This window comes from Pygoscelis adeliae, unplaced genomic scaffold, assembly GCF_000699105.1.
Source record: "Pygoscelis adeliae isolate BGI_AS28 unplaced genomic scaffold, ASM69910v1 Scaffold178, whole genome shotgun sequence".
NCBI lineage: Eukaryota > Metazoa > Chordata > Aves > Sphenisciformes > Spheniscidae > Pygoscelis > Pygoscelis adeliae.
Window position 1 is genome coordinate 647,933 of NW_008825323.1, and position 7,996 is coordinate 655,928.

General features: G+C 38.7%; 1 protein-coding gene across 8 annotated transcripts in view; it reads right to left on the reverse strand.

Moving 5' to 3' along the window:
- Positions 1-6,914, reverse strand: part of MEF2C (myocyte enhancer factor 2C) — a 141,553-nt gene extending 134,639 nt beyond the window's left edge. For 7 of the 8 annotated variants that reach the window (XM_009330299.1, XM_009330297.1, XM_009330300.1 and 4 more), the window contains exon 1: positions 6,709-6,912. The gene's annotated coding sequence lies outside the window, so the exon portion shown is untranslated. Of the gene's footprint in view, positions 1-6,708 lie in introns of all 8 variants that reach the window. The other variant, XM_009330296.1, reaches the window with a different exon arrangement.
- Positions 6,915-7,996: the final 1,082 nt, after the last annotated feature.

Genomic DNA, 7,996 nt, shown 5'->3' on the forward strand with positions numbered 1-7,996 from the left:
CACATTTGTTTGTCCATGTGATTGCCCCCAACTGAATAAAGAGAATCTCCCCGTGATCCCCTTTCATTTTGGGAAAGGTTGGGGAGGTCGGGGGGGAAGGGTTTTTTTGGGTTGCACATGCCTTCTCTTCTCCTGAAATGGAATTGCCTGACTAAGGTAGTGTGGTATTTTCAGATATTTTGCCAAAAAATGCACAACCCAAAACAAAAAATATGATTGCACCCCCTTGCTAATTGTGTGACACTCAAGCATTTGTCTATCTCGCACTGCATGATGATGCGATACAGAAGCAGACAGCCATAGATGGCCAGAAAAGGCTTAATTAAGTATTCTGCAGCTGCTACAAATTAGATCAGCATCTGCATCTGTGTAGACAATGGAATTCATGGTAATTTTGAGGGCCGAGCAAAGCAGAGATTTGTTTTGGATAGACCCCTAGCCACAATTCAAACAAAATTCAAACCAAACCTGTTCTAAGGGTAGAAAAACGTTGGTCAACTTCATCTCCTGTTGCTGAAGGCCACTATGGTTCCCCGTCCTGGCTACAGATACAGATTCCAACGTACCACATGAAAGGCTGCTGTTAGGGTATCCCCAACTAGAAGAGGAAATGCGCCTTTTTTTTTTTTTCTTTTTTTTTTTTCTTTCTTTCTTTTTTTTTTTGAGAAACCCTATTGTCGGGAGTTTCCAGACTAGACTGTGAGATATATTTTAGATAAGCACCCAACTTTTTGGCTCTTTCTCTGACAATTTGCCTCTATTTCCAATTGCATACCACTTTCTGGAACCAAAGTTGGAATAAGTGGTATGCAAATTTTAAAGGTCAATCATCCTGCCTGTTGTAACGGAGTATGCTGTACGACATTTGCAGCATAAATTGAGTGTAGAATACAATAGCAATAGATTAGTACATGGAATGAGGGGGAAAAAGGTATTGTTGGCAAACTTTTATACAGATATGCTTGCATGCAGATATCAAGAAGTAATAGGTTATTCTCTGGACGTTTTGAGAAAATGCACTGGTTCTGAGTGTTTGTAAACTCTTCGGTACTAAATTAGTGTTTTTGTTTTGCATTTGAACAGCTCCAAACACAAGCGTTGATCCGTAAATGTGTTTTCTAAGTGCTGCTGTAATGCTAATATTTCTATTATCAAAACAATAATTAATATAAAACTTTTATTAGACGTTCTAGAGAGGCCTTTTGAAGGTTGACAGCTCTTGTTGATAAGTGAAGAAGAACTTGTAACCTCTGTGGCCATAAAACGTAATTGCACAATAGTTGGGTCAGCTTTTAGATGTGCTTGTGCCACTTATGTTCGTCTATATTAGAACTTCCATGAGCCTCCAGCTGTGATGTCATTGGTTATAACTCTTCCCATGGAAGCACTTTAAAAAGTTGATATTACCGAGGTTAAAAGGAAACTAAGCCTCAGAGGTCATGTTTGGGTATGTGCTTTGGTAGATGTATTTCATCTGAAGTTATTGTTGCTGTCGTATGATCGAGTTTGAGCATCTTTGCACAGCTCCTGTATGGTGCGGACAGATTTAAGTCCCCGTTTCTGGTCTGTTACCTTCTGCAAGCCTGCACCAATCAGACCAGCAAGATCTGATTTCAGTGATGACTTTACAGATAGCTACACTGACACGGTTAAAGGAGAAGAAACCTGGTTACTAAATCAAAGAGTTTCTGAACTAAATCAAAGAAGTTTCTGAAATTGAGGGTTATTATTTTCGTTAGGCAAGTAAGGACCATACAGAGACAACTTCGGTTCTTTTTTTATTAACCAATTAATCTCCAATCAAATATGTATTGAAACCTCTTGAACTGACCCACCAACCATGTCATTACCCTTTCCATTTTTAAACTCTCAGTAACACTTAAATAAATAAGTTGTGGTGGCACTAGTGTTTGTCTTTACCTTTTAAATCTACAGCAGTCTGAGGGTCTGTGCTGTAAAGCCCCTTTCCGCTATTATCTCTGGACATGACTTGGTTGTCCTCCTGGCTGTGACTCCGGTAAAGGAGTAAGGGCTGGAGAACAGGTACGTATCTGGCAGGGAGTTAGGAGATTTACTAGCTCTTAAGTGAGACCGAAGGGTCTTTTGGGGTCTAGATATTCAGGTAGGATGAAGGTGGGGCAAAAGGCGTATGGGCAGAAATAATTTAAGAAGGACTGTCAGTAATAGGGGTAGACAGGTTAAGAATTCCTGGATTAAAATGAGATTCAATGAGGAGTTCCTGCACCCTTTTTTGCAGCTTAAACCCAACAGTTCTGAAACTATTTAAGGAATAATTTCTCCTAGGAATCAAGGTACAAGTGCTTCTTTGCCCTACGTGGGAGCCAGTTCCCTCATATTTCTGAGGAAGAATACAACCCAAAACCTCATTGCAGTGAGGTTGTATGTGCCTAGGATCTAAAGTGCTGTCGCTAGCGTAGTGGTTGAGGATTGAATGGTTAATGAAGTCAGTCAGTGCAAGGACACATAATTAAATGGATAGCCATATCTTTCTAAGGGTAGGAACTATCTCCTGATATACAAGTAGATTATTTCACAATCTCTTCTATTTTTTCTCAACGTTAGTAGGCTCTTCATTAATTTCAATAATTATTGCACACAATGTTAAGTTGTTATTACCAAGCATTCTTCTACAATAATTTCAACCTCAGGAGATGGATTGTTACTGGGGAAAGGACTATTTGCATATAGTTACATTGGTTAGAGAGTATCCTGCCACCACTTAAGAAAGCAAAGAAAAAATAATGAATGCTGCACATATCTGTAACAAAAACTATAGGAACCGTCGATTTTGTATACTTCCGTAACATCATTGGTACAGCGATAAAAGAAAGTGGAGAGAGATGAAAATTACTGGGGGAGAGCTTTTTTTTTTTTAAATAAAAAACCCCCAAACCAAAAACCAGACAACCCAGATACAGGAAGATTTGTTTTGCTGAATTAATCCTTAGCAGCTGGGTATCATACTATTCAGCTTTTAATTTTTTGTCCTGACAGATGCTCTCATGTTTCAGGGTACAGTGCATCAGCTACATTGATATTAGATTGAACTTCGTATGCTGTGAGCACAACTTTTAAGTATATATGTAGAACTAGCATTACTATATGTATTTGTGAACGAAGCAGTAATTGCTGTTTCATTCATTCTGTGCAGTTATTTTACATGCTTCCAGCAAACTAGTATACCTTGGCTTAAATCTATATGTTTATCCTTCGTAAGCTGTATTTACTGAACTTGATTTAGAATCCAGTGCCTTTAGAGTTACACGTAGAACGCACTGTTGCTTTTGTCTTTATTGAAGATTTCTTAAGTGGTGCTTTCAGAACTTGCCTCATAACGCTAGTTGCTTTCAAAGGAACAAAACCCAATTTAACTGTGCGATAAATTGTTAGTACTTTCGTTGGAGAAGACAACTCGGTCAACAATTTGTGTATCTGTACGTTGTGACAAGGGGTATGCTGCGAGGCCGGTCCACATTACCTTGTTTATGGTGAGCGGTACAGCGCAACAGCATTTTTGAAATGGGATAGCAGGGAGGAGCTGCGGGCAGTCGCTGGGAGCGGTGTGGGAATGCCGGGGGTGTCTTCGCGTGGGAGTGGGCCGCAGTGGGGTGCAGGGCTGGGGAGCGGCTGCAGAGCCCTCCGTCTGCGGCCACTGCCACAGCTCGGGGGCGGGTGAAGTTGCCAGCGGACTGGCAAGGAGGATTCTCCACTGCTTCCTAACGCGCGTGTGTTCCTTTGATTTTCAGGGAGACGGTCTCAGAACCAATGAATTTTTGAACGAAAAAATGAATTAATAAAAGTCCATGAAGAAAGTTACATATATTTTGTAGAATAAGATTTTGCTTACTGTACCGAGGGGAAAATAATTATAAATTTGAAATGTATAGATACGTACTTACATATATGTACATACATACACACTTTATATGCACAAGTGTATACACACTTCAAATTTATAATAGAAATATAAAACGGAAAATTTGCATGTTTTAAGTGCTCATATATGAAGCAGTAATGAAGGCAATTCATCCTACTTTTTCCCTCTGATTGTTACCATGCAGTTCACCTTCCTGTCTAACTTTCAAATGCAACTTCATTGCCTTCAGTGGAAAGTGTCCAGTTTTCACCAGCGTAAGTGAAAGGAGAAGGCAGCGCAATATGCTTTGAAAATACCATGTAACACTGCATGAAAAGCCTTGAATTAACTTTTGAAGAACATAACACACAGTCACTAAATTGCGATTTTTGCCAAAGCTTTGTGGTTAAATCCCATTTTATATTTACACGCACTATGGAATAACTAATGTAGATGTCTTCCTGACACTAAAGCTTGAATTTATGGGAAAAGACAAACATGTGGTTGAAAGCTGAGCTAGACTGTAGCTTTTCAAAATAAAAGAGATAAAAAGATAGTTGTAGAATGAACTGCCCTAGTTTACAAAACAGACAACAGACCTCTTAGTTGATGGGGAATAGTTAGTACAGAAATAAATGAGTGTACCAGGCATTTTAGGGCTGATTCTGTTTTTAACTGAAATAGTAGTAAAGTTTCAGTGAATTAAATAAGGTTTTCCTATTTCTTAATCTCTCAGTATTTCGTTAATAATAGAGATATTTTAGAATTTCACTTAATGTGCTTCACTCTGACGATGAGAAAAACAAGAAACAGACCGATAAGGGGCACTCATTTAAGTTTAATGGTATAAATTACCTAGTGTGTAATCTCCACCTTTTGCAACATTAAACAATCTTTTTCTAGAAAAGTAAAGCATTCTGTACTGAAGTTTTCTTTTACAAAATACCCTTTTCCCCAAATGCAGTGAAATACACAGGAATTTCATGAAATTATCCAGGAGTTTGTCACATTAATTACTGTTTCTGAGCCTTTAAAATCAATACAGTAAAACACTGATGAACTTACAGTATACAGAATTAAAGGCTCTAAACCAAAGAGCCTATATGTTTTTCTTGGTTAGTGGAGCATGTACAATGTCTAGTTAACTCTGGGAACTGCCGTTACTATTTACTGTCTTCAGATTTAACAGTGCTTGGTTTTAATGGCTGTTTAGGGGATTTGGTTTCCATACGTTACAAATGTTATGCATGAAACAGTGATGTTTTACAGGCATTGCTTAGTTTAAAGGCAGCTCTAGTTTTGGGGTTTTTGTTTTGTTTTATGTTTCATACTTCATCCGAGAAAGTATCTTTTGTATTTAGAGGTTTACTTCACGCTTTGACTAGTAATGTTTTATTCTACTGGTCTTTTATTCTCACATACAGTAGGATATTCTTGCGGCAAACAAAATTGTGATTATTTTCATATAGCACATTCCAGAAACAAAAATAATCTCTGCTGCGCTTTTCCTGCCTCCCAAAATGAAGAAAATGGACGAGGATTAAGGCCTGATCTACCACTGCTGAGGTTGGAGTTCCCTGTCAACTGTCCTGGTCCCACACCAAGCAGCATAGCTGAAAGAAATCACAGATCAGGGATGTTTAAAAGGGCCTCAGGTATTATTATTCAGCCTAATCTTAGGCTGTCCATTGCTGATAAATAATTTATTTTGACATATGGGGAATATTCACTACAGAAGTAGTCTAACTGTATATTGACGTATGATTCCTTTCTCCCATTAGTGTCTTCTGTGGTGTGCATGTGGATTGTGAATATGGAATCTGTTTACTCAAAAAGATTCATATGGTCAAGTTTTCTGTCTGTTTACTTGCTCGAATAAATGTTTTCAATTTAACACAACAATTTGTAATGAATACTGTGAAACAAAGTTAAAAGAATGAGTTCTTGAAATAGAAATCATAATAAAAATGCTTTTCTCCTCTCCAAAATATTTATTTTAACATGTGGTCACATTTTCCTACATTTTCACATTAATTGAAATCTTATTGTTCTAGAAAAATAAATCTTTTTTTTTTCCTTCGTCTAGTTTCCCAGCTCTTACGCAAATTAAAGAATACACACATGAGCATAATTTGTGGTTTTAAAATAAGGAAAATCGTGTAAATTCATGATATCTTTTAAAAAGCATCATGCCAAGCAGTGCTGTCATGTAGCCTCTGTTTTGTAATTTACCTTTTCACTCTAGCAAAAGGCAGCAGTTTTGCATGATAATCCTTTGATTACCAAGTCTTGTAAAATGTTCTAAAGATTGTTAATTTCACTCCCTTATTTATTACAAAGTAATCTTACGCTGATGTTCAGAAGGAGTTTCTAAGGCTCTGGAACATCCGCTGAAGATCCAAATACCGGGGACAGTCTACAGACAACACATCCTTTTTATTTATTTGGAAATTACCAGGATAACTCATTTATTTTAAAGGAGGCAGATGCAGGGGGCAGAGAGTTACACCCCCAGTGCGGTCTGGCTTCTGGTGTTCCTGTATGTAATCCTTCTATGTTCTTTCCATTCAGCTTCACAGAAACAGTTTGAAAGAAACTGACTATAAATACCCAGCCACTTTCAAGAAACTTTTCTTGGCAGCAGAGGCTAAAATCAAGCACCATATCAAATAAAATGGGAAGCATGCTACAAAGCTTATCTGCTTTCTCTTGAAGAAAGCTTTGCGAGCGTAGCCACGAGCCTGGAGCTGAATCACCCAGTGCTGCGGCAAGCAGAACAACTCCAAAGACTTAAGAATCATTTTTTAATCATTTTCTCTATTAAAACTCACCAGTGCCCTTCTTCTGCTTCTCCAGGAAGTTGCACCCGTCAGCACCTGCTGAGGGCTTCGTGGATCAAACTGGCAGGTAAAAAAATTCCTGTAGAATAAAGCCAGACCAGCTGGCTTTGAAGAGAAACCCCCCAGTTTGGGTTGTGTTTGCCTCACTCACCCTCTCCTCTTCAGCCCCGGGCTTTTTCTCCTTGGGTTGTTGACCTGTAGGCTGCGTGATGCGGGCGCACAAGTGTCTGGCAGACCAAGGTTCACCTGCTTCTGTCACTCCCGAGTAAATTTAGCTGTAAAAGGTATCGCTGACGAGCAGACCTTTGTCAGCGCTGGCAAACGAACACAGCATTGCCGTCCCCCCTTCAAAGTACGCTGCGAGTTCAAATGGAAAATATCAAGTCGGTCGCCTTATCCAGGAATCGCTGCTTCGAGAAGAAGGCAGGCCAAATCGCTTGCACGGGGCAAAAAGCTTTCCTCCTTTACATAGATGTTAAAATTACAGTATTCCAAGAATAATCTCTGAGAGACGGGGTTTTGTTCTGTTAATTGTGGCTGGAAGGAAACTTTTTTAAACGGAGGTACAGCACACACACATTTCAATTCGGGTTATTAAACCGTGTTAAGTATTAAAGTTGATTGCCTTTCTTTTCGCTAGCTCATTGTGCTTTTTTATCCAAAGAAATATTAGAAGACTAAAACCTCTCAAATAGGAGGTATTAATCTCATTCCCAAAATTAGAAAGCATGCGGTGTTGAGAGGCTGAATGTCAAAATTACATGTTCATAGCACTTACGCGGTGGGAATCTAGGAACCAACCACTTTTAAAATGGGAGCTAAAGTAAATGGAGACTCTTCTGAGAGAAGCGATCAAAACTTGGTGTTCTTGTTCTTATTGGATTAAGGTAAGGGTATTTATCATTTATATCTGCCCCCCGCCCCCTTTTTTTTTTTCTTCCTGGAAGTGGCTTCTGGTGATTGAAAGGTGTAATTTGCATCAGTTTTATCACAGAGTTAAAAAAAAGAATCACCAACACAGGTTTGCCAGGATTGGTGGTAGCATACCTACATACTCCATTTTCTCCTTGAAAACTATGTCATGAACTCAAACAACTTTAAGGAAAAATTTCAAAAGTGTGCATTTTACTACAATAGGCTGTTTAAAAGGAGCAAAATGTTCCTTCTAAAAAAGTGATGCGAAAAAGTGTGGGTCAGGAGCTCTTTGTAAAATAAACAAGGTTGCTATTTACTTACTTGTATAAACAACCACTCACCAAGCTGTATGTCTCTGCAGGGG